Source organism: Primulina tabacum, chromosome 1 (assembly GCF_025594145.1).
Source record: "Primulina tabacum isolate GXHZ01 chromosome 1, ASM2559414v2, whole genome shotgun sequence".
NCBI lineage: Eukaryota > Viridiplantae > Streptophyta > Magnoliopsida > Lamiales > Gesneriaceae > Primulina > Primulina tabacum.
The window spans coordinates 41,142,926-41,164,106 of record NC_134550.1 but is presented as its reverse complement, the minus strand read 5'-3'; the positions used below and the strand labels follow the sequence as shown (position 1 = coordinate 41,164,106).

The 21,181-nt window shown below is 34.4% G+C and overlaps 1 non-coding gene across 1 annotated transcript; it reads right to left on the bottom strand.

The window, feature by feature from the left end:
- Positions 1 to 403: 403 nt before the first annotated feature.
- LOC142521523 (small nucleolar RNA R71) lies at positions 404 to 514 on the bottom strand. The gene has a single exon (XR_012814236.1). It is a non-coding gene; the product is annotated as a small nucleolar RNA R71 (small nucleolar RNA).
- Positions 515 to 21,181: the final 20,667 nt, after the last annotated feature.

Here is a 21,181-nt window from a genome sequence, read left to right as displayed (position 1 = left end):
ATAATCAAGATAATGATAATAATAATAATAATAATCAAGAACATGATCAATTAAGAACACTTAGGCATCATATGAACCCTATTAGAACTAGTGCCCCATCTTGTTTAGTTTTTCCTCCTGATGCATCTAATTTCAACTTCAAACCTCAAATTATTCAACTTTTACGAAATTTTCATGGCTTAGATTCTGAAAATCCATATTTGCATCTAAGAGAATTTGAGGAAGTTTGTAACACTTATAATGATCAAAATTGTAGCATGGATATAGTTCGATTAAAGCTTTTCCCTTTTTCTTTAAAAGATAAAGCTAAAACATAGCTAAAAAATTTAAGATCAAGTTCAATAAGATTATGGGAAGAAATGCAACAACAATTTCTCAAAATTTTTTTCCCTTCCCATAGAACAAACTCTTTTAAAAGACAAATTATAACTTTTTCTCAAAAACAAGGAGAAACGTTTTATCAATGTTGGGATAGATATAAAGAATTACTTAATACATGCCCACGTCATGGTTTTGAAACATGGGGAATAGTTTCTCACTTTTATGAAGGTCTAATACCTAAAGATAGGCAAATGATAGAATTCATGTGTAATGGAACTTTTGAAGATAAAAACCCAAATGAAGCTATGGAATATTTGGATTCATTAGCAGAAAATGCTCAAAACTGGGATAATATAGGCACAATAGAACCACCAACAACTAAAAATAATAATTCAACAAATGGGGGTGGTATCTATAATCTTAAACATGATATAGATATTCAAGCTAAACTTGCATCTTTAGTAAGAAAAATTGAGTCATTAGAAATGAAAAAGAGTGGTCAATTAAAAAGTATTCAAGAAATTGTTTGTCATATATGTGATACACATGATCATGCTACAAAAGCTTGTCCAACATTACCTTCATTTAAAGAATGTCTCCATGAACAAGCAAATTATGTTAACAATTATAAAAAACCAATACTAGATCTTTTTTCACCATCATATAATCCTGGATGGAAAAATCATCCTAATTTTAGTTGGAGGAATGATAATAATGCACAACCGTCACAACAATATTTTCAAAATAACCAAAATCATCAAGGTTATATTCCTTATGTTACACCTCCAAGAAAAACTTTGAAGATGTAATTCATGCATTTATCCAAAAGCAAGAGTCTATCAATATTCAAAACAGTCAATCTATGAGTGATTTGAAAGAAACTCTTGCAAAATTTGCATCTGCACTTAATATTCATGAAAAAGGAAAATTTCCATCTCAACCTCAACCTAATCCTAAAAATCAAAATCAAGAATTAAAAAATGAAAAAATTGATCAAATAAAATCTGTTATTACCCTTAGAAATGGTAAAATAGTTAATGATCCATATAGTAATGAAAACAAGGATCATTTAAAATCAAAGAGTAAGGATGATAATCCTGATACTTTTGAGAATGATGATACCTTAAATTTTAAGAATAATATGGTGAATGATAAATCATCTGAAATAGTAAATAAGTCAAATAAACCTCCACCATTTCCTCATGCATTAACAAATCATAAAAAATAAAAAAGTGATTCTGATATCTATGAAGTTTTTAAACAAGTGAAGATAAGTATTCCATTATTAGATGCTATTAAACAAGTACCTTCTTATGCAAAATTTTTAAAAGACTTATGTACTATAAAGAGAAAATTGCATGTGAAGAAAAAAGCATTCTTGGCTGAACAAGTAAGTTCTATTCTTCAAAATAATTCTAGTTTAAAATATAAAGATCCTGGTTGTCCAACAATTTCATGTATTATTGGAGAAAATAAAATTAAAAAAGCTTTGTTGGATTTGGGAGCAAGTATGAATTTACTTCCTTATTCAGTTTATGAAAAACATAATTTAGGAGAATTAAAACCCACTTCTGTTACTTTCTTACTGGCGGATAGGTCAATCAAAATACCTAGAGGTATTGTAGAAGTGTTGGTTCAAGTTGATAAATTCATATATCATGTAGATTTTATTGTTTTGGATACACAACCAATAGAAGTACATAACGAAATTCCAGTAATATTGGGACGACCATTTCTAGCAACTTCAAATGCTTTAATTAATTGTCGAAATGGAATAATGAAATTGTCTTTTGGAAATATGACTCTAGAACTTAATGTGTTCAATTTATGTAAACAACCAAGTATTAATGAAAATGAATATGATAATGAAATTGAAACAGTTGTGGAAGAAAATATACAAGAAGAAAACTTAAATCAACAATCTGAAGTTTTTTCAATAGAAAGTTTTGAGTCTAAAAATAATTTTAAAGAAGATGATAATACAAAACTTGAATTAAAAGTTTTACCATTAGAATTGAAATATGTATTTCTTGGTGAAAATAAAACATTTTCTGTTGTAATTTCTTTCACTCTTTTGCCAAATCAAGAAGAAGATTTGATTAAATTACTTAAAAAATATAAAAATGCAATTGGATGGACTTTGAAAGATATAAAAGGTTGAATCCTTTAATTTGTACACATAAAATTCACTTGGAAGAAAATGCTAAAACATATCAACAACCACAAAGAAGGTTAAATCCACATATGAAGGAAGTTGTTAAGAATGAAGTATTAAAACTATTAGACGCTGGAATTATCTATCCAATTTCAGATAGTAAATGGGTAAGTCCAACACAAGTAGTACCTAAAAAGTCCGGCATCACTGTTATAAAAAATGAAAAGGGAGAGTTATTACAAGCTAGGATTCCATCTAGTTGGCGTATGTGTATTGATTATAGAAAATTAAATGGTGCAACTAGAAAATATCATTTCCCACTACCATTTCTAGAAAAATTAGCAGGAAATTCTTATTACTGTTTTCTTGATGGGTATTCGGGGTATTATCAAATACCTATATCATTAGAAGATAAAAAAAAAACTACTTTTACTTGTCCTTTCGGAACTTTTGCATTTAAAAGAATGCCATTTGGTTTATGTAATGCTCCGGCTACTTTTCAAAGATGCATGTTAAGTATTTTCAGTTATATGATTGAATAATATGTAGAAGTTTTTATGGATGATATAACTGTTTTTGAAAACTCATTTGAAAATTATCTTAAAAATCTTGAAGAAGTATTAAAAAGATGTGAAGAAAAAAATCTTGTTTTAAATTGGGAAAAATGTCATTATATGGTTAAATCTGGGATTGTTTTAGGACATGTGATATCTGAAAAAGGAATTGAAGTTGATAAAGCCAAAGTTGATGTTATTGCTAATTTAACATCACCAAAAACGGTCAAAGAAGTTCGATCATTCTTGGGTCATGCAGGATTTTATAGAAGGATTATAAAAAATTTCAACATAATATCTAAACCAATTTCAAATCTTTTAACAAAAGATACACAATTTGAATGGACTCAGAAATGTGAAAATGCTTTTAAATTTTTTTTTAATCTTTTAGTTACATCACCTATTTTACAACCTCCAGATTGGTCTTTACCATTTGAATTAATGTGTGATGCAAGTGATTATGCTTTAGGAGCTGTGTTAGGACAAAGAAAAGAAGGAAAACCTTATGCAATCTATTATGCTAGTAGAACCTTAAATAGTGCCCAAATAAATTATTCAACTACTGAAAAAGAATTACTTTCAGTAGTATTTGCATTAGATAAGTTTCGATCTTATTTAATTGGTTCTACTACTATTGTTTACACTGATCATTCTGCCATAAAATATTTATCAAATAAACAAGATGCTAAGCCAAGATTAATACGGTGGATTTTATTGTTACAAGAATTTGATATTATAATTAAAGATAAAAAAGGAAAAGAAAATGTTGTAGCCGATCATTTATCTAGAATAATGACTGAATCATCTCATAATGAAATACCAATAAATGAAAATTTTCCAGATGATCAGTTATTTTATGCTACTATTATGCCCTGGTTTGCTAATATTGTAAATTTTCTTGTGACAAATAAAATGCCTTCTCATTGGAATTCACAGGATAAGAATAAATTCTTGATAGAAGTTAAAAAATTTTATTGGGATGATCCTTACTTTTTTAAGTATTGTCCTGACCAAATTTTTCGACGATGCATACCCGACAATGAAGTAAGTAATGTTATTAAATTTTGTCATTCTGAAGCATGTGGAGGTCATTTTTCATCCAATAAAACAGCTACAAAAATCTTACAATGTGGATTTTATTGGCCTTTTTTATTCAAAGATACGCATTTATTTTGCAAATCTTGTGAAAACTGTCAAAAGATGGGATCAATTTCAAAACGAAACATGATGCCTTTAAATCCAATCATAATTATTGAAATATTTGATAGTTGGGGGATAGATTTTATGGGTCCATTTCCATTATCTTTTGGATATACGTACATTTTAGTCGCTGTTGATTATGTTTCAAAATGGATTGAAGCAATTGCATGTAGAACTAATGATCATAAAGTTGTTATAAAATTTTTAAAATAAAATATTTTTAGCCGATTTGGAATACCTAGAGCAATAATTAGTGATGGGAGAAGTCATTTTATAAATAAATCATTTTCTTCTTTGTTAAGAAAATATTACATTACACATAAAGTTTCTACCCCATATCATCCTCAAAGTAATGGTCAAGTTGAACTTGCAAATAGAGAAATAAAACAAATTTTAGAAAAAACAGTTAATCCAAATCGAAAAGATTGGTCTTTAAGATTAACTGATGCATTATGGGCATATAGAACTGCATTTAAAATATCATTAGGAATGTCACCATATAGGTTAGTTTTATGTAAGCATTGTCATTTACCGGTTGAACTTAAACATAAAGCTTATTGGACAATTAAAACATTTAATATTAATTTAGATGATGCATCTAAATTAAGAAAATTGCAAATAAATGAACTTGAAGAATTAAGAAATGATGCATATAAAAATTCAAAGATTTATAAAGATAAAACTAAAGTCTTTTATGATAAAAATATTATGAGAAAGTCATTTGAAATTGGACAAAAAGTTTTGCTTTATAATTCTCGTTTGCATTTATTTTCAGGTAAACTAAGATCGAGGTGGTCAGGACCATTTATAGTCAAATTTGTTTATCCTCATGGTGCTGTTGATATTGAAAATCCTAAAAATAATGACGTGTTTAAAGTTAATGGGCAAAGACTTAAGCCTTTTATAGAAAATGAAATTCTTAATAATGAGTTTATGCCTTTATATGATCCACAATAGTTGTTTGATATTTTCATTTTGTTTTGCATATTCTAGTTCATTTCCCGGTTAGGTGGCGGATAACGGTACTCCGCGACTGTTTAAGTCGGTTTCTTCAGTTTTTCCAAAATAATTGAAATATATATAATAATAATAATATGGATGCGTGTATTATGAATCTTCGTAAATATTTTGCTTGTTTACCTGATAATGCGTTGAAAAAAATTTATAAAGCTAGATGTGAGCGGCTAAGGTTGATGATGTCATATGGCATACCGAATGATGTCCGTTTGATAATTGAAGCAAAAGTCCGATTGGTTGGGGAACCAAGTAAATTAATAATAAGATATATGCCAGGATTTGGTAAAAGCACATATGCCAAAAAGCGAAGAGCTAAACGTATAGGTGGATGTCATAAATGTGCAAGGTGGACTTGTAAGGGAAAATGCAAAAATGTTGGAATGACATTAATGAATAGAGAAGGTAAAATTTTATTCATTAAGAACGGTCTGAGTAAAGAGTCTTTGGATAATTTTCTAGAGATTCTTGATACGCATTCTAGTGGGTACGTTCAAAATGAACTTCTTAAACTATGGTGGCAATTTCAACAGGAGGAATATCAATATGGACGGTGGAATCAGCCTTACAAAGATCCTACTGTAGTAACGCATATCTATTTAGATAAGTAAATATATATACACAATTTCGTCTTGGGAATCTGACGTTAAAAGACCATGTTTGCCAATTTATAAGAAAATTGGATGGGAAGCATATCCTCGACTCATAGAAGGCGTTGAAGCCGTTACTGAACGTAAAATCAGAAAAAAGATGTGAGCCACAATCACAACTACGCTGTATATATTTGTTTTAATTTTGACATTTTTATTTTCTGTTAATAATAATAATTTCATGTTCAAATATTATTTTGGCATGTTACACTTATAAATTCATATGCTGTGATCTAACAATTACAAAAAACATATTTCTCAACATGTCAACGTCCACGGTAAGTAAAATAAAAAATATTTGTGTATTTTGTGGATCTAGTGCAGGAAAAGATTCAATTTATGAAGAAGTAGCAAAAAATCTTGAAATAACACTTGCTAAAAAAAAGATTCATTTGGTATATGGTGGTGGTGAAGTTGGCCTCATGGAAAAAGTTGCAAAAGCTGCGCATGCAGGTGGAAGTGAAGTTTTAGGCATTATTCCTATTACCTTAGCCAATCTTACAGGACCAACAATAGGAGAAGAAATGAAAGTGGACAACATGTATGAACGAATTACTCAAATGATTGAACATTCAGATGCTTTCATTGCTTTGCCAGGAAGTTTCGGTACTTTGGAAGAAATATTTCATACTATTTGTTGGGCACAATTAAATATCCACAATAAGCCAATTGGTTTGTTAAATGTTAACAATTATTATGATAAACTGTTATCGTTTCTTGATGATGTTGTGGAACATGGATTTATTTCATTAGATTCGCGAAGGATGTTAGTTTCTGCTACAAGTGAAGATGAACTTATTGATTTACTGCAAGGATTTAGTCATGAACCAGGTCCATCCTTATCTCAACTTAATTGGCCAACATCCAAAAGTAAGAAAAGAAAATTCATGTGATGCTAAACTTGTGATTCAACGGTATGTTTTAATGTTTTTCTTTAAGGTTATGAATAATTTCTTCTTCTTCTTCTCTTAGTTTTTTTATATAAAAATTAAAATATATACTTATATATAGTAATAATAATAATAATTTTTAGTTCAATGTCGAGTAAGGTGTCAGTAAAATGCACCTGAGACGCATTAGTTAATAATTATTGGAAAATCACAATACACTAGATTTTAATATTCATTATATATAAAATATAGACTAAAAGAAAAATTAGTTTTTCATATGTACCAATTTATATATATATTTCGATAAATTAATATAAAATATATAATTAATGTGTTCATATATATATATAATTGTATGTGTTTTCAAATAAAATAATTTCTAAAATTTTTATGATAATATAGTTAAAAGATATGGTTTGTATGGTTGTTAACATGTATAATTGAAAGAATTTTTTGTAAAAGTATAATATTATATACTCACACATCTTTTGTGAGTGAGTGGTGAAGAATGAGAAAACAATTAATAAACTTTTATTGATTATTAAAAAATGGTTAATTACAAGAATACAACTCGCCTAAAAAAAATAATATTTATTGAAAAAAGAAAAAAAAAGAAGTAAATATATAACGGACTGCAAAATACTTTATTCATTGTAATTTTTTTATATTTGATTGATGTACTATCAATGTATTCTAAAAACATCAATATTGTGTTAAAAAAAAAAAACAAAACAAAAAACAAAAAACAAACAAACAAAAAGATTTGTTTGTGCTAGATAAGTTTCAAAGGTAGTCAGATGTATCCGTTATATAAATGTTTATATATATACATATATATATATATATTTATGGTAGAATGTTTGGATAAAAAATTTTATGTTATTGTAAAATTTTGCAGTCACGTTATTTAAAAAAAACAATAAAAAAAAAGAAAAAAATGGGTATTTTATTCTTTGTAAATTTTCCTATTTTGTTTTCAATATTAGTTTAATTAATTGTCTGCTTTAATACTTAGCCTTTTTCAATGAGAGTTAATATTCATTACAACTCCATGAGTGAAAACTAGCTATTCCTTAAACATTTTGATCTGAAAAAATATATGGAGTTGATGCTTTTAAAATAATATTCTTGATATTATACATGTTATGGTGGGTGGTGTGAATTATCTTTTTGACTATATTATTATAAAAAATTTAGAAATTTAAAAAAAAAAATATATATATATATATATTGTTACTTTATATATTATTTGAAAATAAGAATAATATTAAAAACACATTTAATTATATATTATTATATTAAACGAAAATATATATATATATATATTATAAATCGTTATATGATTTTGTTTTTAATAAATATGTTTGTATTTGAATATATAAAAAGAATAAAGAATCTAGGTTGTGATTTTCCGATAAAATTTATTACTAAGGGACTAGTAATAAGATAGTGTGGGGGGTGTGATGAAACTTAAAATTAATAATTTATTATAAGTTAAAACCTGTATTTTAAAATTTAAGTTTCATTAAAATTATAAAATTATGTTATTTTAGTATTGTTTGTTTATATTTAATTTTCTTACTAAATATGTTTTATTTTCAGGTTTTCTACGTGTTGGTAAAATAATGATAACTCAAGCTAGAAAATTCAAATGGAAGTGACTCAAACATGTTTGGAATCCTTGAGAAATTATCTACAACTTTGCAGAAGACATGATTGCCTAAAAAGTTCATTAAGATGATCAAATTATGCAAATATCAAAAGAAGGACAAATTTACTTTTACTATAACCAGCATATAGTAAAAAATTCATAACTATTTCAATATTTAACCAAATGAGGTGAACCAAGTGGCCAAATTCATCTACAGACAATTCCCCACATGTTTGCCGTTTTGATCAGAGTCAAATTCGGTGATTAAAGTTGTGGAACAAAGCATTGAAAGAAGGGACATGAAATTGAACTTGGAGGAGACAAAAAATACTATTGCAACTACATGGCATTAATAAAAATTTTGACCCTTTCTCTCATTTGGCCTATAAATATAGGCCTTGTGCTAGCTTGAGAATCATTCTATCTCATTGTAAAATATAGTGTGAGTGTGTATCAAAGTTCTAAGTTCCAATATATTTTCTTTCATGTTCTCAACTATGAGTGATATTTTAGTGTTGATAAAAATTAAGCTTATGGCAAGCTAAATCTATTATGTCAAGGTGAAGAGGATGCATTCTTGGTGAAATAAGATTGTTTATATTTTGTATATTCTTTCTTTATTTCTTTTCATTTAGCTAACTTATTTTTATTGTAGGTATAAAAATGAATTATTTGTTGTTAACAATTTACATCAAATGCTTGATACCATAAAAGTGGTTATCTTGATTTGTTGTTTAATTTTGATACAATAAATATTTCAACACTTATTATTATATATATATATAGATATATATATATATATATATATTTATATAATAATATCATAATATTTCATTTAGACGATAGCGTGGCTCTGCCGGTTGTTCTAAATGAAATATTATGATTTAATACTAACATCTAACAATCTAACATTTACTTTATCGCAACTAACTTTTATTTTTCGCATCTAACTTTTCTTTTCTCGCAACTAACTTTTACTTTTCCGCAACTAACATTTACTTTATCGCAACTAACTTTTACTTTACCGCAACTAACTTATTAAATCAATATATTTCATTTCGACAATAGCGTGGCTCTGCCGGTTGTTCTGAATGAAATATAATGATTTAATTTAACATTTACTTTATGCAATTATTTATTTATATAGTTATAATTATAATCATAGGTACCATATATAAAATATCGGTTAATTCGGTATTTTCTATAGTGGGAACTATATTATATTATGTGTGTGTTTAATTTTCTTGGAACCATTATTTATGGTGGTTTCTTTTGTTTTACTTTTAGTTAAACAATATTACATAAACAAAGAATAAATTCTCAAGCCTTGACAAAATTTATAATTTGTAAATTTCATTCTTGCATTTGGTAATCTATAAATTAATAAATTTAAACTCAAAATAACCTCTCTGAGAATCGATCTCGTACTTACGAAATATATTACTTGCAGACAACCTATACTTGGGTGAATTATTATTTAAGTAGTAGCACCATGAAACTTGGCGATATAATGTTCTTGCTTGCTAACAAGGTCTTCATGTTGATGACGAGAGTGGTTAGCAAGATTCTTCTCAGTTTCAATCCTTACTATCAACTTTCAGTTAGGGTAAACTATTTGTACCACGTGAGATGGGATACGTAGGGTTAGGGTGACCTGGCTCTCTGCTTGATCAAGGTGATGGGTGAAACGCTGTATATCAGTTTGAAGTAGGGTTTTGGCTTCCATGAGCTCTTGTTTCTCCCTAGCTAGTCGAGTCTTTAGAGTAGCAATCTCACGAGTTTGGTTGTCGATGGTAAGTTGACGCATGCGAAGAGTGGCTTGAGCATGAGTGCGAGAGGCAGCCATTTCTTAGAGAAATCTATTGAAAAAAGGTTTAGAATCAAAGTAATGGAAAAAATAAAATTTACCGCATCGGACAAGTAAGATAATCGGATCAAACAAAATCTTCCGTTGGATTTTTCACAAGTTGAAAGAAGGTGTGATTTAGATTGAAAGCAGTTGACGAAATTTAGTTTCGAGATTCTATGCGAAAGAATATGCCATCCAACTATGGCGACAACTTGAATTTGAGGATTTAAACTAACGGAGATGAGTGTGATGTATCAGAATGATTTGGATAAGAAGGCATGGGCTTTCGCCAAAATTTGACCTAGCCAAATTTTGTCTTTCAAACTCTCAGTCGGATTATGAACCTGGCATCTCTGATACAACTTAAATGTCACGCCTCGAGATCGAGGCATCGGTGATATCCGGCATTGTTAATCAAATAACAAAAAATCTCATAGCAAATAGCCAAATACAGTCAATTTAATTAAATTCCATTGTATTTACATGAATGGAAAAATACAGAGTTTGCGGAAGCGAAAAGTACAAACATTACTAAGAAAGACAAAGGAACACTAATGGACTTGAACATATAGAACTTGAATTCCTTCCTTCTAATTCTTTACCACCCCAAAACTGCTCATGCTCCTTATATTCTACATGTTCTTCATTCTCATCTGGAGAGGGACGTAAGGGGGGTGACCGTTTTAGAAAACACTCAGCAAGTGAGGCCGATCGAATACACGAAAACATTTGATACATAATATTTTAAAAACTTCTTCTTTTTACATAGCATAATATATCAGATTTGAATTAACAGACAAAACATTGAACAAATCAGAGCTTCAGAGTTGGATGAACATAAATTAGACTTAGAACAGATCAGAAATTCGAATCAGAACATTTCATATCAGAACTTATCAGACAAAAAAATTATAATGATCATGGACTATCCTTGATCTTGGGCTCCCACTGAGGTCTTCCCTTGTAAATGGGCTCCCTCTGGGGCCTTTACCCGCATCTGGGCTCCCTCTAGGGCCTTCTCCCTTAGATGGGCTACCTTTGGAGTCTTTTCTTTCACAGGCTTTTCCGATGCATCATTATCAGATCCATACTTATAACTTATCATTCAGAGATGGATTGGTTCGAACAGAGCGACACCAAGATATTACGAAGCGGAGGGCATTAGCGAACAACAGACGGAACGAAACGATTTTGAAGTAACTTAGAATTTCGAAATCATCACTTATACACAACATGCAGTAGACGATCAAATTTTAAAACAAACATAACTTTAAAACATATAAACCCACTTACTTGAAAGATTGTTCCAAAAATCTTGGAATGAACAAGTTGGAGTTTGACACTAAAAAACAGTCACCTTGCAAAAATGTTTGCTCCTATTTGAACCGTTGGATCGATCTGAATTTTTGATATGTTGCTCCAAAAACGTGTAGGTATATTGACAACGGTGGAGATCGGATTTGGACTTGTAAAACAATGAGAAAAACTTTCTGAAATTGGGCTATAACGTACAATACTTTTAAACTATTTTAAAATTCGCGAAAAAATAAAAATTTTTCTTAAATAATCGTAATCATCAAATTTCTTTAACAAATATTTGATCATGTAAAATATTTGGAATAAAACAACTACCATCAAAGTTTGCAAAAAGAGAACGTTTAAACATTGTCAACACAACTCATGAAATCAAGTATTTGAACATGCATAAAGTCTTAAAACATGGGCGGTCCTCGGATTTAGCCTCCTGCGCAGACTGAGCCGGCTTATTGGCGCCCACCCCTCGTCTCCTCAAACTCGTTTTCACCTGCATCGATCAAGTCTAGTGAGTCTAAAGACTCCACATGTATAAACTGTAGATAAAAAGTAATACGTAATAAAACCACATGCAACTTAAAAGTAGAACGTACATACATAAACTTGAACGTACTAACATAAACATAGACGTGCCATCATCGTAAAACTTTTCGTAAACATTCTTGCATCATACATACTTGAATATTCATAACTTCATCATTTTACGTAGAGATATATTTCAAAGCAAGTGACCCATACATAATTTCTCCTGATCAGACTAAACCACAGTATTGGGCTGGTCGGGAAAATCCACTACCACATACATGAGATCCCTGGTCATGCTTTACCGGGTGAATTGGTCCCTGGTCATGCTTTACCAATTTTCAATCCTAAACCAAACCCGGTCATGCTTTATCGGGGTGGAGAGGTCCTCGGCCACGTTCACCGACATCCAAACCCGTTCATAATTGGTCACAAGACATTTAGCATTTCTCAAAAACATAAAATATATTTTCTTTTGCACGTCGAAAATGCTTACATGGTGTTGAGGGATTCGTTGGATCTCGCTTGGGGCCACTGATGCACATACTAATATGAGTTCAAGCACTTATCCTTCATAACTTAGACGTATTAATCATGCTCACACCACAAAATGACAAATTTCTTATGATGATCTAAATCCCTCGGGACTCGACCTCGTTTAATCATCGTACTAAACCATGACATTAAACCCGAAACAATCCCTATGATTTCCCAAACACGGAGGACAAGGACCCCGTGTACACATCTGGGTCTGGGTCCGTGTAGCCTCTGCAAACTTAACCTACAGATTTAACAAAGGTACGGACCCCATGTCAGGGTCCGGCTCCGGGTTTGTGTAGACTCTGGAATTTAACACTCCAAAAAGAAACGAGGGCACGGACCCCGTGTTATGTTCCGGCTACGGGTCCGTGTAGACTCTGAAAAATGGTACCAACGGAAATCACTACACTTGTGGCTTAATCCTCCTAACTCGATCGTGCGGACCGTGAACCAACACCTCAAGACCCATCCTAGCATGCTATGGTAATGTTTGAAACTACCAGGACACCCGAAACCATGATTCCAATCATACAACGCAACTCAAACCGTGAACACGCTATTTTGACACAAAAATGCTTCCTACGACTTCTAGTGCAATCAAGTGCCTATCGACACGAAAAGAAGCACCAAAAATCATCCCAACATTATACTCACAATACTTAAATGCAGCAGAAATCACCCAACGGTTCCCATCGAATCCTGCAACAAATAAACTTCAAGAGCATGTCAAGAACACATTTTCAGTAAATTACAGTTTGAGCAGTCCAAAAAAAACAATCATAACTCACTCGTTTTTGTTCAAAAATTACGAATTTACTGTCAAATCGAAGATATCTAAAAGTACTACATTTTATATGTTGAAAGTTTTCCCAAAACGTTGATTGAATTTTCGCAGAAATCAAATGACAGCAGAATTCGGGTTTCCAGATCTAAAATCGTTTCAAAATCGATCCACCCAAATTTTGCTCAAACTTTGTACAACATACAAGATTTTTTACAAATAATAAACATTAAAACATATACTATGACGAGATCGATGTATAAAAAAAAAGAATATACATGCCTTTTGATATTTAATGTTACCGAAACGACGATACTGAAGCGAGGATGATGCGAGGGTTGATTCGTGACGAATATGACACGATTTTCTTGAAGAAATGTGGACAAAAATTGCCGGAAAGATGCAGAGAATAGGGGCAGATGCTCTTGGTTCTTTGAACCGTAGGTTTCTCTTAAAAAAATGGAATGAAATGTGAATGTGTGTGTTGTGTGTGCTGGACGTGTGTGTGTGTGTTTTAGATAGTGGGGAGGGGGATTAGGGGGTTTAATTGGGGAAAATAAATTACTTAATTAATAATTTACATGCTAATAAAATATTGTTCCCACACTAATTTTACAAAAACTCCCCTAATTAAAAATAAATGCACAAGTGACAAATCTTTAAAAGTTTAAAGTCATAAAATCACCTAATAATTAAATTAGGCTTTTGAAATACTAAAAACTTAATAAATCATTTAAAATGCACAATCCTAACTTAAAATAAAATATCACATTTTAAAATTGCCAAAATCGTCACCAGTCTCTTTTCCTCTATTCCGCATCGAATAATCGCCTGAAACATGAAACTCAGGAAAACATTTTAACGTGCATCATATAAACATAAATAATTTAAAATAGTGCAAATTTATAGATCCTGCAACGCTAAAAATCATTTTAAACATAAATAAATAATTTAACAGTTAAATAAATGCATGGATTTTACGCGCACTGATTTTGGGCTCTACAATTCCTCCTCCACATAAATAAATTTCGTCCTCGAAACTAAATCTTACCAAACAACTCCGGGTAGCGATTCCTCATGTCTGCCTTGGCCTCCCAAGTGACCTCCACCACTGACTGATTCAGCCACTGGACTTTGACCCACTTGGTCACCTTGTTACGAAGCCTCCGTTCTTTCCTGTCTAGGATTTGGACAGGTCTTTCCTCATACGATATATCTGGAGCTAACTGCAATGGCTCAAAGCTCAAAACATGCGAAGGATTGGCTAGGTACTTCCTCAGCGTCGAGACGTAGAACACGTTGTGTACCCCGGCCAGATTCGGCGGTAGGGCTACCCGATAAGCTAGGGTCCCAACTCTGTCAAGTATCTACGGTCCAATAAATCTCGGACTGAGCTTGCCTCTCTTCCCAAACCTCATAACACCCTTCATGGGTGCTATCTTCACGAAGACGTGATCACCTACGGCAAACTCAAGATCTCTCCTTCTATTGTCTGCATAACTCTTCTTGCGACTCTGGGCGGTCTTCATCCTATCTCGGACCCTGACCACCACATTCACAGTCTGCTGAACAATCTCTGGACCAAGTTCTGATCTCTCACCGACTTCATCCCAATGAATCGTTGACCTGCACTTTCTGCCATACAATGCCTCGTAGGGAGTCATACCTATAGATGATTGAAAACTGTTGTTGTAGGTAAACTCCACAAGAGGTATCTTCGATTCCCAATTCCTGTGGAAATTGATCACACAAGCTCTCAACAAATCCTCCAAAATCTGGATCACTCGCTCAGATTGGCCATCTGTCTGTGGGTTAAATGCTATACTGAATAGAAACTTCGTCCCCATGGCCGCATGTAAACTCTTCCAAAAGCACGACTTAAACCTCGGGTCCCGGTTGGACATAATAGAAACTGGGATTCCGTGAAATCGAACTATCTCGCTGATATAAAGCTCTGCATACTGTGTCATGGAGAAAGTCGTTTTCACCGGTAAGAAGTGTGCTGACTTACAAAGTCGATCCAGTATAACCCAAATGGCATTGGATCCCCTGACTGACCTCGGCAACCCAACAACAAAGTCCATGGTGACATTCTCCCAATTCCACTCGGGGATAGGGAGTGCCTTAAGCATTCCTACTGGCCTCTGATTGCACTGCTTTCACTTGCTGACAAGTGAGGCATTCGGACACAAATCGATGGATGTCCCGCTTCATACCTGGCCACCAATACAAAATCTGTAAATCTTTGTACATCTTGGTACCTCCTGGGTGGATGAAATACGGAGATTCATGTGCCTCTGTTAAAATATCCTCTCTGATCGAATCAACACTAGGCACCCACATCCTTCCTTTGTATCTCAAAATGCCATCAGATACTATGTAGAGTACACTGTCCTTGGCTTCATCCTTTACTCTCCATTTCTATAATTTCTCATCCGAAGGCTGACCTCTACGGATTCGGTCTAGCAAAGAAGACTGGACTTTTAGATTACACAGTTTAGGAGCTCTACTCTTGCGATAAACCTCTAAACCAAACCTCTGAATTTCTGACTTAAGAGATCTCTGCACTGACAATTGTGCTATGGCTGTAACTTTTTTGCTCAAGGAAACTGCCACAACATTAGCTTTCCCCGGATGGTAGCTAGTTTCATAATCGTAGTCTTTCACTAACTCCAACAACCGTCTTTGTCTCATATTCAGCTTTTTATGCGTGAAGAAGTACTTGAGACTCTTGTGATCAGTAACTATCGGGCTTTTCTCGCCGTACAAATAATGTCTCCATATCTTCAACGCAAAGACAACGACAGCTAACTCAAGATCTTGAGTCGGGTAGTTCTTCTCGTCCACCTTCAGCTTTTTGGAGGCATAAGCTATAACCCGACCATGCTGCATCAGAACTGCACTCAAACCGAGCTTAGAATCATCGATGTATAGCACAAAATTGCCTTGCCATGTCGACATGGCTAACACTGGCGCTGAAATAAGAGCTTGCTTAAAAGTATCAAAGCTCTTCTGACAATCATCACTCCACACAAATTTGGCATTCTTCTTGGTCAATGTAGTGAGTGGCACTGCTATCGAAGAAAATCCCTGAATAAATTTTCTATAGTAGCCTGCTAGGCCTAGGAAACTGCGGATCTCTGTTGCATTCTTCGGCTCAACCCATTCCTTAACCGCGGCCACCTTAGTTGGATCCACCTTGATACCACTGCTAGATATTGTATGACTCAAAAATGCTACTTTCTCCAACCAGAATTCACACTTACTAAATTTTGCAAACAACTTGCGACTATGCAAGACATAAAAAACTGTACCCGAATGCTGATTGTGCTTATCCTGGCTCTTCGAGTAGATAATAATGTCGTCAATAAACACTATGACGGACTGATCTAGATAGGGCTGAAATACTCGATTCATCAAGTCCATAAAAATCGTTAGAGCATTCGTAAGTCCAAATGGCATCACTAAGAACTCGTAATGCCCATATCTGGTTCTGAAGGCTGTCTTATGAACATCTACTTCTTTTACCTTCAGCTGATGATACCTTGATCGAAGATCTATCTTAGAGAACACTGTAGCTCCCTGAAACTGATCAAAAAAGTCCTCGATCCTTGGAAGTGTGTATTTGTTCTTGATTGTCACCTTGTTCAACTCTCGGTAATCGATACACAGCCTCATGCTCCCATCTTTCTTCTTCACAAAGAACACTGGTGCGAGCCCATGGTGAGAAACAAGGGCGGATGAACTTCTTGTCTAGGAGCTCCTGAATTTGCTGCTTGAGCTCTAACATCTCAGCTGGAGCTAAAAGGTACGGTGCCTTTGAGATTGACACAGTGCCTGGCATAAGTTCGATGGCAAACTCCACCTCTCTCTCTCGTGGACGACCTGTGACGTCCCCAGGAAAAACGTCAAGAAAATCTCTTACTACTGGTACATCTGATAAAGACGGAGTGGTTACGTCAGGTGCAGAAATAATGCTGGCCAAGAAAGCCTGACACCCCTTGTGAATAAGTCTCCGTGCCTGCATGAAAGAGATCATGTGAGGGAAACTTCTCCATCTATCTGGCTCAAAAAGAAACTGCTCCATGCCCAACGGTATTACCAACACTGACCTTTTTTGAAAGTGAATAAGAACTCTGTTCTTCATCAGCCAGTTAATTCCCAAGATGATATCAAATTCTGGCACTGGAAACATGATCAGATTGGCATACACTAGGTGGCCTTGCAGTTCGAGATCGATGTCTCTGACCATGCTAGTAGCTGATAATTCATCCCCTGATGGGACTGTCACTGAATAGCTCACGTCGAGTCCAATAGACTTGACGTCCAAGTGATTAGCGAACGTCTCCGAAATAAAAGAGTGAGTGGCCCCTGAATCTATCAAGGTCTTTGTGGCTACCCTCTTTATGAAAATATTTTCTGAGAGACGTTAGCACAACACACAAATTTATATCCCAAAAATCTAATCTTAACCTCAAGCATAGTAGGAAAATCTCTAAGCAAAGTCACCAAAAATACTAACTAGCACACTAATAATCCCAATAAAATTCGAACATGCATAGAAAAAATAATGTGGTGATGAATTAAATAAGTTACCGGTCAACAGGGTCGTGTCTGGGTTCGCCTCCTCTGCCTGCATGGCGAACAACCTGCCCTGGGTCGGCTGCCTCCACTATGGGCAGTCCTTCAATGTATGATCGCTAGCTCCGCATTTGAAGCATTTGTCTAATCCCCATAAACACTGTCCCGGATGCTGGCGGTGGCATTTTGGGCATACTGGGTACTCACCATGCTTCTGTGGAGCCTTCTGCTGCGGAATAGGACCCTTGCCTTTCGGCGGTCCTTGAAATGGCCTTTTCCCCTGCTGTCCTTGTAAAGGCCTCTTGAACTGGGGTCGCTGCTATTGCTGCTGCTGAGGTACTTGGTAGGGCCTCTTGCCCTGTATGTCGACCTCTATGTCTTTCTGGTCCTGCTCTGCCGTTAAGGCTCTAGATACGGCAACGGCATAGGTAGTCGGACCAGCAACCCTCACATCTCGACGCAAGATCGGCCGCAAACCATACATAAAATGCCTCAACTTTTCCCGGGCATCATTTGCAATTAGGGGCACAAAGTGACACCCCCTCTCAAACTTCCTGACAAAGTCTGCAACGCTACTGTCTCCCTGCCGCAGCGTCATGAACTCCCTGGTCAGGTGGGAGCGTACTTCCTCAGTGAAGTACTTGGAGTAGAAGACCTCCTTAAAACCATCCTAGGTTTGTGTTTGCAGTATCAATGACATTGATGCACTCTCCCATCAAAGTGTTGTGTCTCCTGTCAGTAAAAATGTGGCGCACCAAACCCTGTCTGCATCCTGCAGCTCCATAAATGCAAAGATTACCTTGATGGACTTAATACATCCTTCAGCTATCATTGGGTCCGTAGTCCCCGAGAACTCCTTCGGGTCCATCCTCCTGAACCTCTCATAAACAGCTTCTGGTTTGGGCCTCGCCCCTGTATCCACTGCAGCATTGTTCCCCGCAAATTGTCCGAAGAACTGGGTCATCCGTGCAAGCATCTGAGCCTGCATGTCTGGGGGTGGACGAGGAGGAGTGGCCCTCTCCTCATCCTGAGCTTCCCTATTCTCATTGCCTGCTTCACGCACAATCCTACGTCTGGGAGGCATACTGTTCCAAAATTTACCCAATACGTAAACCCAACATGCATGAACATACATCTATATCCTAAGATGCACGTAATTTGAATTTAAATAAGTACATGCTGAAATCATAACTTGATGCTTACTACATGAAATAATTTAAAACTTTAAAACTTATAGACTTGATGTGTGACTTTGTGAGCTTCTCGCAACTTGAAGTAGGCATAACCCTTTACTAGAACACTGCTCTGATACCAACTGTAACGTACCGTACTTTTAAAATATTTTAAAATTTGCGGAAAAAAAAAATTCTTAAATAAATCATCATCATCAAATTGCGTTAACAAATATTTGATCGTCTAAAATATTTGGATAAAACAACTACCATCAAAGTTGCAAAAAGGTAACGTTTAAATATTGTCAACACAACTCATGAAATCAAGTATTTGAACATGCATAAAGTCTTTAAACATGGGCGGTCCTCGAGTTTAGCCTCCTGCGCAGACCGAGCCGACTCATTGGTCCCCACCCCTCGTCTCCTAAAACTCGTCCTCACCTGCATCGATCAAGTCTAGTGAGTATAAAGACTCAACACGTATAAATTGGAGATAACAAGTAATACGTAATAAAACCACATGCAATTTAAAAGTAAAACGTACATACATAAACTTGAACGTACTAACATAAACATAGATATGTCATTATCGTAAAACTTTTCTTAAACATTCTTGAATCATACATACTTGAACATGAATAACTTCATCATTTTGCATAGAAATAAGTTTCTAAGCAAGCGACCCATACATAATTGCGCCTGATCAGACTAAACCACAGTACTGGGCTGGCAGGGAAAATCCACTAACACATACATGAGATCCCCGTCATGCTTTACCGGGTGGATTGGTCCCTGGTCATTCTTTATCGCTTTCCAATCCTAATTTAAATCCAATCATGCTTTACCGGGGAGGTCCTCGGCCACGTTCACCGACTTCCAAACACGTTAATAATTTGTCACAGGACATTTAGCATACCTCAAAAATATAAAACATATTTTCCTTTGCACGTCTAACATACTTACATGGCGTTGAGGGAATCGTTGGATCTCGCTTGGGGCCACTGCTGCACATACTAATATGAGTTCAGGCACTTATACTTCATAACTTAAACGTATTAATCATGCTCACACCCAAAAATGACAAATTTCTTATGATGTTCTAAATCCCTCAGGACTCGATCTAGTTTAATCATCGTACTAAACCATGACATCGAACCCCAAAACAATCCTTATGTTTTCCCAAACATGGAGGACACGGACCCTTGGGCTGCCTTTGCTGCCCGAAATGGGCAGCAACTTGCTGCCCAAAGTCATCCCCAAAACCAGCCACGATTTGATGCGAAAATTTGTCTCATGCGGTTAGAAATCGACCTCAATATAATATTATGTATATGCTACACAAAGTAGTATCCTTAGATCTGATACCATTTGAAAAGGGATCGATTAAGGTGCTCTAATGCGCAACGGAAGTTTCAAAATAGTTTTTCAACAAGAAAACCGAGCACCTCTACTAAGATGTGTAGCAAATACGAAAAACACAAAATATGTCATACATAGAGTGTTTAGAAATGTACCTATCAATCACAAGGATTGATTATGGCTCCAACTAAGTTGTAAACAACTTAGCTCTTGATGGTAGACAATCTACAAGCTTCACCTTGCTTTTGGACTCCTTTCTTCAAAATTAGGTCCACCACTAACAAGGTAGATCCACTCTAATTTTGGACTGGAAAAATTAGAGCATTTTTCTTTGAGAAGTGTTTTCTTTCCTCATCAATTGAAGAAGAAAAATTTGGAGAATTTTGCTCAAAATTTCGTCCAACATGAGGGGAGGAGAGAAGGGGGAAGACTTTTCTTGGTTGTGAAAAAAGTTAAAGCAAAAAGGTGCATGTGCATGCCATGCAATTAACTAAAAAGTTGTCTCCTACCCTTCACCTTCCAAGCATGCATTTTACTTGGGCTTGTAACAATTACAAGTCCCATGGACTTTTATTTAAATGTCTCAAACACATTTAAGACCATTTAACATTTACTTAATTTTACTCAA